Below are 17,331 nucleotides of genomic sequence, written 5' to 3'. Positions count from 1 at the left end.
CATGAATCACAGCAAGCCAGGCCTCCCTGACCATCACCAACTCCCGGAGTTCACTCAAACTCACATCCATTGAGTCGGTGGTGCCATCCAGCCATCTCATCCTCTGTCGTCCCCTTCTCCTCCTGCCCCCAATCCCTCCCAGCATCAGGGTCTTTTCCAATGAGTCAACTCTTCACATGAGGTGGCCAAAGAACTGGAGTTTCAACTGTAGCATCATTCCTTCCAAAGAACATCCAGGACTGATCTCCTTCAGAATGGACTGGTTGGATCTCCCTGCAGTCCAAGGGACTCTCAAGAGTCTTCTCCATCACCACAGTTCAAAAGCATCAATTCTTCAGGGCTCAGTTTTCTTCACAGTCCAACTCTCACATTCATACATGACTACTGGAAAAACCATAGCCTTGACTAGATGGACCTTAGTTGGCAAAGTAATGTCTCTGCTTTTGAATATGCTCTCTAGGTTGGTCATAACTTTCCTTCCAAGGAGTAAGCATCTTTTAATTTCATGGCTGCTATCACCATCTGCAGTGATTTTGGAGCCCCCCGCCCTAAAAAAATTCTGACACTCTTTCCCCATCTATCTGCCATGAAGTGATGGGACCAGATGCCATGATCTTAGTTTTCTGAATGTTGAGCTTTAAGCCAACTTTTTCACTCTTCTCTTTCACGTTCGTCAAGAGGTTTTTTAGTTCCTCTTCACTTTTGGCCATAAGGGTGATGTCATCTGCATATCTGAGGTTATTGATATTTCTCCCAGCAGTCTTGACTCCTGCTTGTGCTTCTACCAGCCCAGCTTTTCTCATGATGTACTCTGCATATAAGTGAAATAAGCAGGGTGACAATATACAGCTTGACGTACTCCTTTTCCTATTTGGAACCAGTCTGTTGTTCCATGTCCAGTTCTAACTGTTGCTTCCTGACTTGCATACAGATTTCTCAAGAGGCAGGTCAGGCGGTCTGGTATTCCCATCTCTCTCAGAATTTTCCACAGTTTATTGTGATCCACACAGTCAAAGGCTTTGGCATAGTCAATAAAGCAGAAATAGATGTTTTTCTGGAACTCTCTTGCTTTTTCCATGATCCAGCAGATGCTGGCAATTTGATCTCTGGTTCCTCTGCCTTTTCTTTAACCAGCTTGGACATCAGGAAGTTCACAGTTCACGTATTGCTGAAGCCTGGCTTGGAGAATTTTGAGCATTACTTTGCTAGCATGTGAGATGAGTGCAATTGTGCAATAGTTTGAGCATTCTTTGGCATTGCCTTTCTTTGGGATTGGAATGAAAACTGAACTTTTCCAGTCCTGTGGCCACTGCTGAGTTTTCTAAATTTGTTGGCATATTGAGTGCAGCACTTTCACTGCATCATTTTTCAGGATTTGAAATAGCTCAACTGAATTCCATCACCTCCACTAGCTTTGTTCATAGTGATATTTTCTAAGGCCCACTTGACTTCACATTCCAGGATGTCTGGCTCTAAGTGAGTGATCACACCATCATGATTATCTGGGTCGTGAAGATCTTTTTTTGTACAATTCTGTGTATTCTTGCCACCTCTTCTTAATATTTTCTGCTTCTGTTTGGTCCATACCATTTCTGTCCTTTATCGAACCCATCTTTGCATGAAATGTTCCCTTGGTATCTCTAATTTTCTTGAAGAGATCTCTAGTCTTTCCCATTCTGTTCTTTTCCTCTATTTCTTTGCATTGATCGCTGAGGAAAGCTTTCTTATCTCTTCTTTGGAACTCTGCATTCAGATGCTTATATTTCTTTTTCTCCTTTGCTTTTTGCTTCTCTTATTTTCATAGCTATTTGTAAGACCTCTCCAGACAGCCATTTTGCTTTTTTGCATTTCTTTGCTATGGGGATGGTCTTGATCCCTGTCTCCTGTACAGTGTCATGAACCTTAGTCCATAGTTCATCAGACACTCTATCTATTGATCTAGTCCCTTAAATCTATTACGCACTTCCACTGTATAATCATAAGGAATTTGATTTAGGTCATACCTGAATGGTCTAGTGGTTTTCCCTACTTTCTTCAATTTCAGTCTGAATTTGGCAATAAGGAGTTCATGATCTGAGCCATAGTTAGCTCCCAGTCTTGTTTTTGCTGACTGAATAGAGCTTCTCCATCTTTGGCTGCAAAGAATATAATCAATCTGATTTTAGTGTTGACCATCTGGTGATGTCCATGTGTAGAGTCTTCTCTTGTGTTGTTGAAAGAAGGTGTTTGCTATGACCAGTGCATTCTCTTGGCAAAACTCTATTAGTCTTTGCCCTGCTTCATTCCGTATTCCAAGGCCAAATTTGCCTGTTACTCCAGGTGTTTCTTGATTTCCTACTTTTGCATTCCAGTCCCCTATAATGAGAAGGACATCTTTTTTGGGTGTTAGTTCTAAAAGGTCTTGCAGGTCTTCATAGAACCATTCAACTTCAGCTCCTTCAGCATTGCTGGTTGGGGCATAGACTTGGATTACTGTGATATTGAATGGTTTGCCTTGGAAACAAACAGAGATCATTCTGTCGTTTTTGAGATTGCATCCAAGTACTGCATTTTGGACTCTTTTGTTGACCATGATGGCTACTCCATTTCTTCTAAGGGATTCCTGCCCACAGTAGTAGATGTAATGGTCATCTGAGTTAAATTCACCCATTCCAGTCCACTTTAGTTCGCTGATTCCTAGAATGTCGACGTTCACTCTTGCCATCTCCTGTTTAAGCACTACCAATTTGCCTTGATTCATGGACCTAACATTCCAGGTTCCTATGCAATATTGCTCTTTACAGCATCGGACCTTGCTTCTGTCACCAGTCACATCCACAACTGGGTATTGTTTTTGCTTTGGCTCCATCCCTTCATTCTTTCTGGAGTTATTTCTCCACTAATCTCCAGTAGCATATTGGGCACCTACCGACTTGGGGAGTTCCTCATTCAGTATCCTATCATTTTGCCTTTTCATACTGTTCATGGGGTTCTCAAGGCAAGAATACTGAAGTGGTTTGCCATTCCCTTCTCCAGTGGACCACATTCTGTCAGACCTCTCCACCATGACCTAACTAATGAGAATTGGAGTATTTCCTGCCATATCAATAGACAAGGATGTCACAGTTGTCAGAGATTCCAGCCTTTGAGAGCTCCCAGAAAGGAGAAAAATCAGGTAGTAGCCATCAGGTAGTAGCCGCTCTCTATGGGGAACTCCGAGGAACTCAAGATGTGAAAAATATATGATACTGGCCCCAGATAGCAGAGGTGTATATGAAAGGAATGATTTCAGTGAGCCCAGACTCTTGAATCTTCCCATACATAGAAAAGTACTAAATTTCTTGACTTGAGATATCTGACTTCCTTTCAGTTCAGTTCAGTTCAATTCAGTCACTCAGTCCTGTCTGACTCTTTGACTTCCTTTAATTAACAATAATTTTTTGATGTTCAGACTTCCTGCCCTTTGTTGCAAGCTTCTATATAACCTGACTACTCCCCCCGCTTCCTCAGACCGCTTTTCTCAGGGTTACTTGAAATGCTGTCTCTAGGGCTTGAGGTCCTAAAAATTCCTACCAAATAAAACATAGCTCACAACTTTTAGGTTGTGACTACTTTTTAAGTTGACACTCGGATTATATGGTCTTTAAAAAAAAAAAAAAACAACTGACATAGGACTAGTCTCCAAACTTTTCTGATCAAGCACCCTAAATTTATTGTTTAAAGTCTCTCATGGTTTCTTCTTAGGTTTTAAACATTTCTATTTTGTTATATTTAAATTTTTCATATCTTGGGCTAAAGGAGTGAAGGAGGCACTGTGCACCTCCCCATCTTTTTTCTGGTGATCAACCAACACCATATTCCGTGAACAGTCTTCCTTGGGTTGAACAATATAAAAACTATCTTCAAAATATACCACAAGACCTGTGTTATAGACCATGTGTTTGCTGAAGAATTGTGTGAGAGGGGCACACATGGCTTCAGTCTGCTTGGATTTTAATGCAAAATCTTAGAATGGGTTTACATGGATTGTGCAGCTCAGCCTGATGAGATTGGTCTGGGAGTCTTGCAGTAAAACCCCTGTGCTACAGGCTTCTTGAGCAATGAGCTGGCATTTGCTCTTCTCCAGACAAAGACTGGGGCTTCCCAGGTGTCACTAGTGGCAAAGAACTTGCCTGCCACTGCAGGAGATGTCAGAGACACAGGTTCAGTCCCTGAGTCGGGAAGGTCCCCTAGAGGAGGGTATGGAAACCCACTCCAGTATTCTTGCCTGGAAAATCCCAAGGACAGAGGAGCCTGGGGGGCTACAGTCCATGGGGTCACAAAGAAGCGGACCCAATTTAAGTGATTTAGCCTACACACACACAGATTGATGGCTCTCTTCCTCTCGTGCTGCCACACTCACCACTTGTTTCTTCCTGAAAGATGTTCTGTTTAGGATTACCTTCCCTGCCACTTTGTGTCAGAGAATAGCTTTAAGGAAGCCCCCAGCCCAGCCCTGCACTAGAACTTGCTCACAAGCAAGGAATTCTTGTGACACTCAGAGAGCTTTGCACTCTACTTAAATCCCAGAGTTTCAGCTCTAGTTCTGATAATTAGTACAATAGTTGTGTGATCTTGGGCAAGTTACTCATGCTCTATGTTCCTCTGTTTCATTGCTTCTCAAGGAGGGTAGTAATAGTAACTACCTCACAGCATTGTTAAGATTAAATTAGTTTATATTTAGAACACTTTTTGGCATGTGGTACAGGCTTGATAATTATTATCAATTACTCTCTAATATATGCAGAATATTTAGACCTATCTTAACATCTACTCCTGTTTTGGTTCAAATTACACTGCATTTGGTTGCTAGTCTTCTAGGTTATAGTTTGTTATTGTGGCTGTTTCTAGCTTTTGTTTAAAATGGAAGATTCTTCCATTATTGTACATTTCCTTTCCTTTGGGTGAGGATGGGAGTTGATTTCATATGGGAAGAGATATCTTTTTGACTTAGTTTTTCAGTGTAACATAAAGAGATCTTTCTATGCATATCCAATGTATCCCTGATCATTTCTATAATTATATGAAGATATATTCTCTTTCTGTCTCTCTGTTTGAGTTTTATTCAGTATTTACCTAGATATTTTAAAGAATAGTTTTATCCAGAAACAATTCAGATATCTGGAGGTGTTTTTTGTTTCTTTTGTCTCTCTCTTGCTTTGTTTTCATTTTTAAAAATCCCCCAAGGTGGCACTGCTGGTAAAGAACCCATCTGAGATGTGGGTTTGATCCCTGGTTTATGAAGATCCCCTGGAGAAGGGAATGGCAACCCACTCCAGTACTCTTGCCTAGAAAATCTAATGGACAGAGGAGTCTGGTGGACTATAGTCCATGGTGTTGCAAAGAGTCAGACATGACTGAGCGACTAATACTTTCACTTTCACTAACCATTGATCTGATAGAAATGCCATTTAATTTGGGGGAATGGGGAGCATGTGATAAAACAGTTTTCATTTCAATAAATAACTGAAAATTAATAGGTGCAATTTGAGTAAATTTCAAAATCCCTTTCTCTAGCAATTATAGAAAGGTATACAAATTTACAAGCCATTTATTATTTGCCTAATTTTATTTTGCGTTAATACAGCAGTTTTTCCATTTAGCTCATTTTTAAGTTATATTGTGTTTCTCCATTCTTTCTGTAAAGCAAGGCTGATTTTCCTACTTGTGCCTCATCAGAGGTTTTATGAGGATCAAATCAGATAATGTATGGAAAACACTTGAACCCAGCCAGTGCCTGGTATGTAATAAGTACTTGGTGTTTACTATTATCCTTTCTGGCCTGGCAGAAAGAAATTTCTCTAAGATGTTTTGCTAAGCATTGAGCTGTGGTCATTTATATCACACAAAGAGCTCCCTTCCAGGTCCCCTTCCTCCCCATTTTCAGACACACACAAGGAAACCCCATAAAGATGCAAAGGTCTCCTTCTGTGGCCCTTTTTCTAAATTAAATTCTGTGGCTCGTTCCAGCTTCCTTGTCTTACTTGATTTAGATGAAAAAAATCCTTGATGAAATCACCTTCCAGCTGTACTTGAAATTCAGGATTGCAGACTGCTGCCATGCTTCCTCTGGCGATTGATGCTTTTGGAGGTTAAAATGTATCAGTGCAACTGTGTATTTGAACTTGTTGACTGTTTGTGGGAAGATCCTCCATTTCTGACAGTTCTATTCAGATCTCACATCTAGAGTCAGAGCATACTTATCTAGTGTTGGGAAGGCAAGGCATTCAGCCTAGACAAGCCTCTGTTTAAGGTCTTTTTGGTGGCTATGCCACCAGTGTGAGGCACCTAAAAGCTCAGTGCCTCAACTTCGTCATCTGGGAAGTGGGGATCACAGTAATTCCTACCTCACTGGGTGAAGGTAAAGGTTAAATGAGATAAGTAGGTGAATGTTTTAGCATACTTTAAGGAGTTCCCCAAATCGGTCAACCACTTGTAAAAGAATGAAGCTAGAACACTTTCTAACACCATACACAAAAATAAACTCAAAATGGATTAAAGATCTAAACGTAAGACCAGAAACTATAAAACTCCTAGAGAAGAACATAGGCAAAACACTCTCTGACATAAAAGCAAAAATAAGCAAATGGGACCTAATTAAACTTAAAAGCTTTTGCACAATGAAGGAAACTATAAGCAAGGTGAAAAGACAGCCTTCAGAATGGGTGAAAATAATAGCAAATGAAGCAACTGACAAAGATTTAATCTCAAAAATATACAAGCAGCTTCTGCAGATCAATTCCAGAAAAATAAGTGACCCAATCAAAAAATGGGCCAAAGAACTAAACAGACATTTCTCCAAAGAAGACATGCAGATGGCTAACAAACACATAAAAAGATGCTCAACATCACTCATTATCAGAGAAATGCAAATCAAAACCACAATGAGGTACCATCTCACGCCAGTCAGAATGGCTGCCATCAAAAAAGTCTCCAAACAATAAATGCTGGAGAGGGTGTGGAGAAAAGGGAACCCTCTTACACTGTTGGTGAGAATGCAAACTAGTACAGCCACTATGGAGAACAGTGTGGAGATTTCTTAAAAACCTGGAAATAGAACTGCCATACAACCCAGCAATCCCACTGCTGGGCATACACACTGAGTAAACCAGAATTGGAAGAGACACATGTACCCCCAATGTTCATCACAGCCCTGTTTACAATAGCCAGTACATGGGAGCAACCTAGATGTCCATCAGCAGATGAATGGATAAGAAAGCTGTGGTACATATACACAATGGAGTATTACTCAGCCATTAAAAAGAATACATTTGAATCAGTTCTAATGAGGTGGATGAAACTGGAGCCTATTTTACAGAGTGAAGTAAATCAGAAAGGAAAACACCAATCCAGTATACTAATGCATATATATGGAATTAGAAAGATGGCAACAATGACCTTATATGCAAGACAACAAAAGAGACACAGATATAAAGAACAGTCTTTTGGACTCTGTGGGAGAAGGTGAGGGTGGGATGATTTGAGAGGGTAGCATTGAAACGTGTGTATTATCATATGTGAAGTGAATCGCTGGTCTTGATGCATGAGACAGAGTGCTCAGGGCTGGTGCACTGGGATGACCCTGGGGCATGGGATGGGGAGGGAGGTGGACGGGGGATTCAGGATGGGGAACACGTGTGCCCGTGGCTGATTCATGTCAATGTTTGGCAAAAACCACTACAATATTGTAAAGTAATTAGCCTCCAATTAAAATAAATAAATTAATTTAATAAAAGGAGTTCCCAGGTGTCGCAGTTGTAAAGAATGTGTCTGAAATGCAGGAAACACAGGAGACATGGATTTGATACCTGGGTCAAGAAGATCCCCTGGAGGAGGAAATGGCAACCCATTCCAGTTTGCTTGCTTAGACAATCCCATGGACAGAGGAGCCTGGCAGGCTATAGACTGCAGTCCATGGGGTCACAAAGAGTGGGACCCAACTGAGCACACACATAAGGATACGATACATTATCATTTATATTGTATTACTTTATATGTACTTTTTAATGAATTATTATTTTGTTTTTATTATTACTGATATCTATCACTACATTCCTTTTTAATGTGGGCCATAGTTTAATGTATTTATTTAATACATATTTATTTGACTGTGATGGGTCTTAGTTGTGGCACATGGGATTTTTAGTTGCAGCATCCAAACTCTTAGTTGTGGCATGTAGATCTAGTTCCCTGACCAGGGATCAAATTCGGGCCCCTTACATTGAGAGCCCAGAATCTTAGCCACTGGACCACCAGGGAAATCCCTAACATTGCATTCTGATTGTCCTCTCCTTTGCTCCATAAATAAGTACCTAGTTTGTTTTTTTCCACCTGTAAGGTCCTACCACTCCCTTTACTATCTATAGAAAAACAAAACAAAATAAAACAAAAACAGATGCCATTTTCTTCCTCAATTTTTGTCCATTTCCTTATTTTTTTTTCTTTTTTAGTTTTTTATTGAAAGGATAATTGCTTTACAGGATTTATTTGTTTTCAGTCAAGCCTCAACATGAATCAGCCATAGGTATACATATATCCTATTCCTTTTGAACCTCTCTCCCATCTCCCTCCCCATCCCACCCCTCTAGGTTGATACAGAAACCCTGTTTGAGTTTCCTGAGCCATATAGCAAATTCCTGTTTGCTATCTATTTTGTATATGATAATATGTTTCCATGTTACTCTTTTCATACATCTCACCCTCATCTCCCCTTTCCCCATGTCTATAAGTTTATTCTCTATGTCTGCTTCTCCATTGCTGCCCTGAAAATAAATTCTTCAGTACCATTTTTCTAGATTCCATATATGTGTGTTAGAATACAATATTTATCCTTCTCTTTCTGACTCACTTCACCCTGTATAATAGGTTCTAGTTTCAATCACCTCATCAGAACTGACTCAAACGTGTTCCTTTTATGACTGAGTAATATTCCATTGTGTATATGTACCACAACTTCTTTATCCATTCAGCTGGCAATGGACGTCTAAGTTGCTTCCATGTTCTATCTATTGTAAATAGTGCTGCCATGAACAATGGGATAACATGTGTGTTTTTCAATTTTGGTTTCCTCAGGGTATATGCCTAGGAGTGTGATTGCTTGGTCATATGGTGGTTTTATTCCTAGTTTTTAAAGGAATCTCCATTCTGTCTTCCATACTGGCTGTATCAATTTACACTCTCCAAAACAGTGCAAGAGCATTCCTTCTTCTCCACACCCTCTCCAACATTTATTGCTTGTAGACTTTTTGATGATGGCCATTCTGACTGGTGTGAGGTGATATCTCATTGTGGTTTTAATTTGCATTTCTCTAATAATGAGCGATATTGAGCATCTTTTCACATGTTTATTAGCCATCTGTATGTATTCTTTGGAGAAATGTCTATTAAGGTCTTTTTCCCACTTTTTGATTGGGTTGTTTGTTTTTCTGGCATTGAGTTATATGAGCTGCTTGCATATTTTGGAAATTAATCCTTTGTCAATTGTTTCATTTGCTATTATTTCCTCCCATTCTGAGGGTTGTCTTTTCACCTTGCTTATAGTTTCCTTTGCTGTGCAAAAGCTTCTAAGTTTAATCAGGTTCCACTTGTTTACTTTTGTTTTTATTTCCATTACTCTCAGAAGTAGGTCATAAAGGATCTTGCTTTGATTTATGTCATTGAGTGTTCTGCCTGTGTTTTCCTCTAAGAGTTTTATAGTTTCTGGTCTTACATTTAGGTCTTTAATCCATTTTGAGTTGATCTATATGTATGGTATTAGGAAATGTTCTAATTTCATTATTTCACATGTAGCTGTCCAGTTTTCCCAGCACCATTTATTTAAGAGGCTGTCTTTGCCCCATTATATATTCTTGCCCTCTTTGTCAAAAATAAGGTACCCCTAGGTGCATGGGTTTATTTCTGGGCTTTCTAACTTGTTTCATTGGTCTATATTTCTGTTTTTGTGCCAGTACCATACTGTCTTGATGACTGTAGCTTTGTAGTATAATCTGAAGTCAGGAAGGTTGAGTCCTCCAGCTCCATTCTTCTTTCTCAAGACTGCTTTGGCTATTCAGGGTCTTTCATGTTTCCATATGAGTTGTGAAATATTTTTTTCTAGTTCTGTGAAAAATGCCATTGGTAATTTGATACAGAGATCGCATTGAATCTGTAGATTGCATTTGGTAGTATAGTCATTTTCACAATATTAATTCTTCCTACCCAGGAACATGGAATATCTCTCCATTTGTGTACATCATCTTTGGTCTCTTTCATCAGTGTTTTACGATTTTCTGTGTACAGTTCTTTTGTCTCCTTAGGTAAGTTTATTCCTAGATATTTAATTCTTTTCATTTTAATGGTGAATGGGATTGATTCCTTAATTTCTCTTTCTGATTTTTCTTTGTTAGTATATAGAAATGCAAATGATTTCTATGTATTGATTTTGTATCCTGCAACTTTGTTAAATTCACTGATTTTCTCTAGTAATATTCTGATACTTTCTTTAAGGTTTTCTATGTACAGAATCATGTCATCTGCAAACAGTGAGAGCTTTACTTCTTTTCTGATCTGAAATCCTTTTATTTCTTTTTCTTCTCTGATTGCTAAAGCTAAGACTTCCAGAACTATGTTGAATTATCATGGTGGAAGTGGACACCCTTGTCTTGTTCCTGATCTTAGGGGGAGTGCTTTCAGTTTTTCACCATTGAGAATAATGCTTTCTCTAGGCTTGTCATATATGGCCTTTACTATGTTAAGGTAGGTTCCCTCCATGCCTATTTTTTGAAGAGTTTTAATCATAAATCGGTGCTGAATTTTGTCAAAGGCTTTTTCTGCATCTATTGAGATGATCATATGGTTTTTGTCTTTCAATTTGTTTATGGTGTACCACATTGATTGATTTGCATATATTGAAGAATCCTTGCATCCCTGAAATAAACCCAACTTGATCATAGTGTATGAGCTCTTTTATGTGTTGCTGAATTCTGTTTGCTAAAATTTTGTTGAGGATCTTTGCATCTATGTTCATCAATGATATTGGCCTGTAGTTTTCTTTTTTGTGTGTTGTCTTTGTCTGGTTTTCGTGTCAGGGTAATGGTGACCTCATAGAATGAGCATCACTTTATATTTTCATTTGACAGGTTTCAGGAATTCTACCCCCGATAATCTGTCACCTTGGCATCCTGGACATTTCAAGCTGTAGGAATTTGAGAAATGGCAGGTACAGTAAGGACTTTCTGATCTTCCCCTGAAGCAGGTTGTAAAACCCTCACTTGAAAGGAGCCCTCATTTTACTTTGAGGAAAGGAACATCCTTCCCTCCAAAGATGGAATCTCAAAGATCAGGCCTTGCCAAAATTTCTCTCAGATTACTACATTGACCTCATGGCACATATTTCCATGACATGGAAAGATATTTAACTGTCATCAAACCTGGCAGGAAAACACTCAAGTTTAACCATTTCTTCAGATCTTCATATTTTCCTTCCCTGTACTTACTTTCCAAATAGCAACAACTAACTTCTTTCCATGAGGGAACCAACATTTTTAACTAGGTTCCTCTTAGACCTTCTCTCATTTTTGCTAGATAATTTTAACTTCTAGACCTAGGATTGAGAAGTTTCACATAATCACAGACTGGTGGTGGTGGTTTAGTCGCTAAGTCATGTCTGACTCTTGTGACCCCATAGACTGTAGCCCGCCAGGTTCTTCTGTCCATGGGATTCTCCAGGCAAGAATACTGCAGTGGGTAGCTATTTACTTCTCCAAAAAATCCTCCCCACCCAGGGATCAAACCCAGATCTCCTGCACTGCAGGCAGATTCTTTACTGTTGAGCCACCAGGGAAGCCCAATCACAGACTAATTTCTTTTAAAATTGTGTTAAAAGATTAACTGAGACACATACACATTTTAAGAGTTAAGCAAAAAATCTATTCCAGTCAGGCAGTGCCAAACCAGAAATACTTCAGAGTGCCCCACTGACAGAAGCTGGGAGAGAGACTTTTATAGAGAAAAGGCAGAAGCAATCTAGGGAAATTCATGATTGGCTATAGCCTAAAGCCTAGTTGGCTGTTTGTGATTAGTTGTCATTAGGTTTCAATTCTGTAAACTTTAGGCATTTTACAGGCTTAGATTTTGCTTTGCTGTATGCAGAAGCCTTGGTATCAGAGCCACATCAGTCTAATGGCTTCCTTTTTAAATTAATTAAACAGTTGGAAATCTACAATTTTTAATTTTGTTTTATAGAAGGTAGTGTTTTGCAATGGTTCAATATGTGGATTTTGGAGGAAAAAAACACCTGAATTATACTTCTGGCTCTGTGGCTTTCTAGATATATGATGGTGAGCACATTACTTCTCCAAGCTTCAATTTTCTCATCTATTCTTTTTTGAAAGTAGTACTTATAAGATTATTGAGAAAACTAGATGATGCATGAAAGGCACCTAGCTTAGGTGTTCAGAAATTGGGGTCTCTTTCTTGCACTTTGAAATGGAATTACACATATCATGATGTAATATGTTTTTTAACTTATGTGAAATGTGTCTACTTACATCAAAATGACACTGCAATTGGGACTAAGAACTGAGATCACCAGTGTCAACATGACTTAGTTATTTGCTATGGGAAAATCTTGCCCAGGAAGGAAAAGACTATAAACCAATAAATAGCTTCTCTCCTTGCTTCAGGAAATTCCAACAAGTCAATTTATCTGAGACAACAGTCTGCTCTCCTGGAAAACAATTCATTTACCAAATAGCAGTGTATTTATCAATGTTTCCTTCAAGACCTTGTGTCTACAAATACTAATCTATTATGTCACAAAATTTTCTAAAGCCCAATTTGGCCAACACTGAAAGTCACACCTTCAATTAGGCCCCAAACTCTTTAAATATCCCTCATTTGACCTTCTTATTCTGATCTGACCCTACTACTCATTTGACCACATCTCCTGTCACATCCTACTCATCTTTACTCAATTTCAGCCACATCAACACTCTTCCAACTTCTCAAATGGTCCAGGCATACTGGGTTTTAAACTCACTAATATATTTATCTCATTCCCTCATTTCCTTCAAATCTATTTTCAAACATCCCCTTGTTGTTATGCATTTGCATGCTCAGTTGTTTCTGACTATTTGTGATCCCATGGACTATAGCCCACCAGGCCCCTCTGTCCATGGGATTTTCCAGGCAAGAATATTTGAAAGTGAAAGTCACTCAGTAGTGTCCTACTCTTTGTGACCCTGTGGACTGTATAGTCTATGGAATTCTCTAGGCCAGAATACTGGAGTGGGTAGCCTTTCCCTTCGCCAGGGGATCTTCCCAACCCAGGATGGTACCCAGGTCTCCCACATTGCAGGCATATTCTTTACCAGCTGAGCCACAAGGGATACTTGAGTGCATTGCAATTTCTTTATCCAGGAGATCTTCCTGACCCAGGGATCAAACCCACCTCTCTTGCATTGCAGGCAGATTCTTTACCTCTTGAGCCACTGAGGCTTCCCAAATGTCCCAGAATCAGAGTTATTTTCCTAATTACTTCATATCAAATGGTCTTCTCAGTTCTATCTGATTTTTTTCTCCATAGAACTTATTATAACCTAACATATTGTATCTGTTTGCTTGTGTGTGTGTGTGTGTGTGTGTGTTCCTCACACTAGAATATAAGCACCATGAGAGAAATAACTTTACTTTTGTTTGTTCGTATATCCCTAGTGCCTAAACAGTGGCTGGATCATAATGGGACCTCCATCAATATTTATGAAATAAAGGGGTAAATTGAATGAGAAGTGAAAATATGAGGACACTGAGTTCCATTTGCTGACACTTGCTAGAAGCAGTCGTTTCAGCTAGACTGTGATGACCTAAGGGGGCTTCTGGCATGAACCAAGCTGTTAGAACAGCCCTATCCAAAACCAGTCACAACCGTTCCTTTCTTCAAAACCTTTGATGGTTTCCTATATATCAGGAGTTGGCAAATTATGCCCCGTGGACCATATCAATTCTGATTCCTGTTTTTTCTTTCTTTAATTGTAGCATAATTGCTTTACAGTATTGTGTTGTTTTCTGCCATACAACAATGTGAGTCGACACATGAATGGATAAAAAGTTGTGGTACATATATATGATGGAATATTACTCAACCTTCAAAAGGAACAAATTTGAGTTAGTTGAACTGAGGTGGCTGAACCTAGAGCCTGTTATACAGAGTGAAGTAAGTCAGAAAGAGAACAACAAATATCATATATTAGCACTATATATGACATCTAGAAAAATGGTACTGATGAACATATTTGCAGGGTAGGAATAGAGACAGAGACGTAGAGAACAGACTGATTCCTGTTTGTTTTTTTTTAATAACTTTTATTGCAACACAGTCAATGTTCATTCATTGTTGTATTGTCTATGGCAGCTTTCCTGCTACTACAGTAGAGCTGAGTAGTTGTAAGGGAACATATGGTTCACAAGCCTAAAATATTTGTGATTTGTGATTATTTATTTTAAAAAGCTTTATGACCATTTGCTATTGGCTAAGATGAAGTACAAAGTTGTTCAGACTTGTCTCCTTCCTAGAAGAACAGTGTGGGATATGGCTCAGAGCTTAGAATCAAATGGACTTCCCTGGTGGCTCAGACAGTAAGGAATCTGCTTGCAATGCAGGAGACACAGGTTTGATCCCTGAGTCAGGAGGATCCCCTGGAGAAGGGAATGGCTAGCCACTCCAGTATTCTTGCTGGGAGAATTTCACGGACAGAGAAGCCTGAAAGGTTACAATCCACATGATCAAAAAGAGTCAGACATGATTGAGCTAAAAACACTTTCACTTCACTTGAAATTACATAGATTGAAATGTCAACTCTGAAAATGACTGGCCATGGGAACTTATGCAAGTTACTCAACACAAGTTTCCTCATTCTGAAAAATGAAGATGCTACCTGTACGTACATCAGGTATTGTTAGAACTGAAAACCACATTCACAGAAAACTAACCAATCTGACCACATGGGCCACAGACTTGTCTAACTCTATGAAACTATGAGCCATCCCATGTAGGGCCACACAAGATGGGTGGGTCATGGTGGAGCATTCTGGCAAAATGTGGTCCACTAGAGAAGGGAATGCAAACCACTTCAGTATTCTTGCCTTGAGAACCTCATGAACAGTATGGAAAGGCAAAAAGATAGGACACTGAAAGATGAATTCCCCAGGTCATTAGGTGCCCATTATGACACTGGAGATCGGTGGATAAATAACTCCAGAAAGAATGAAGACATGGAGCCAAAGCAAAAACAACACTCAGTTGTGGATGTGACTGGTAATGGAAGCAAAGTCTGATGCTGTAAAGAGCAATATTGCATAGGAACCTAGAATGTTAGGTCCATGAATCAAAGCAAATTGGAAGTGGTCAAACAGGAGATGGCAAGAGTGAATCTCGACATTCTAGGAATCAGCGAACGAAAATGGACTGGAATGGGTGAATTTAACTCAGATGACCATTATATCTACTACTGTGGGCAAGAATCCATTAGAATAAATGGAGTAGCCATCATAGTCAACAAAAAAGTCCGAAATGCAATCTTAAAAACAACAGAATGATATCTGTTCTTTTCCAAGGCAAACCATTCAATATTACAATAATCCAAGTCTATGCCCTGAGCAGTAAGGCTGAAGAAGCTGAAGTTGAACAGTTCTATGAAGACGTACAAGGCCTTCTAGAACTACCATCCCCAAAAGATATCCTTTTCATTATAGGGGACTGGAATGCAAAAGTAGGAAGTCAAGAAATACCTGGAGGAACAGGCAAATTTGGCCTTGGAGTACAGAATGAAGCAGGGCAAAGGCTAACAGAGTTTTGCCAAGAGAACACACTGGTAATAGGAAACACCTTCTTCCAACAACACAAGAGAAGACTCTACACATGGACATCACCAGATGGTCAATATCAAAATCAGACTGATTATATTCTTTGCAGCAGAAGATGGAGAAGCTCTATACAGTCAGCAAAAATAAGACCGGGATCTGACTGTGGCTCAGATCATGAAATCCTTATTGCCAAATTCAGACTTAAATTGAAGAAAGTAGGGAAAACCACTTAGACCATTCAGGTATGACCTAAATCAAATCCCTTATGATTATACAGTGGAAGTGAGAAGTAGATTTAAGGGACTAGATCTGATAGACAAAGTGCCTGAAGAACTATGGACAGAGGTTTGTGACATTGTACAGGAGGCAGGGAGCAAGACCATCCCTAAGAAAAAGAATGCAAAAAGACAAAATGGTTGTCTGAGGAGGTCTTAAAAAGAGAAGTGAAAGGCAAAGGAGTAAAGGAAAGATATACCCATTTGAATTCAGAGTTCCAAAGAATAGCAAGGAGAGATAAGAAAGCCTTCTTCAGCAATCTAGGCAAAGAAATAGAGGAAAACAATAGAATGGGAAAGACTAGAGATCTCTTCAAGAAAATTAGAGATACCAAGGGAACATTTCATGCAAAGATGGACTCAATAAAGGACAGGAATTGTATGGACCTAACAGAAGCAGAAGATATTAAGAAGAGGTGGCAAGAATACACAGAAGAACTGTACAAAAAAGATCTTCATGACCCGGATAATCACGATGGTTTGACCACTCACCTAGAGCCAGACATCCTGGAGTGTGAAGTCAAGTGGGCCTTAGGAAGCATCACTCACTATGAGCAAAGCTAGGGGAGGTGATGGAATTCCAGTTGAGCTATTTGAAATCTTAAAGGATGGTGCTGTGAAAGTGCTGCACTCAATATGCCAGCAAATTTGGAAAACTCAGCAGTGGCCACAGGACTGGGAAAGATCAGTTTTCATTCTAATCCCAAAGAAAGACAATGCCAAAAAATGCTCAAACTACCGCACAATTGCACTCATCTCACATGCTGGTAAAGTAATGCTCAAAATTCTCCAAGCCAGACTTCAACAGTAGATGAAACATGAACTTCCAGATGTTCAAGCTGAGGAACCAGAGATCAAATTGCCAACATCTGCTGGATCATTGAAAAAGCAAGAGAGTTCCAGAAAAATATCTATTTCTGCTTTATTGACTATGCCAAAGCCTTTGACTGTGTGGATCACAATAAACTGTGGAAAATTCTGAGAGAGATGGGAATACCAGACCGCCTGACCTGCCTCTTGAGAAACCTGTTTGCAGGTCAGGAAGCAACAGTTAGAACTGGACATGGAACAACAGACTGGTTCCAAATAGGAAAAGGAGTACGTCAAGGCTGTATGTCGTCACCCTGCTTATTTAACTTATATGCAGAGTACATCATGAGAAACGCTGGGCTGGAAGAAGCACAAGCTGGGATCAAGA

This window comes from Ovis canadensis, chromosome X (genome assembly GCF_042477335.2).
Source record: "Ovis canadensis isolate MfBH-ARS-UI-01 breed Bighorn chromosome X, ARS-UI_OviCan_v2, whole genome shotgun sequence".
Lineage (NCBI taxonomy): Eukaryota > Metazoa > Chordata > Mammalia > Artiodactyla > Bovidae > Ovis > Ovis canadensis.
This window is presented reverse-complemented; position numbering follows the sequence as displayed.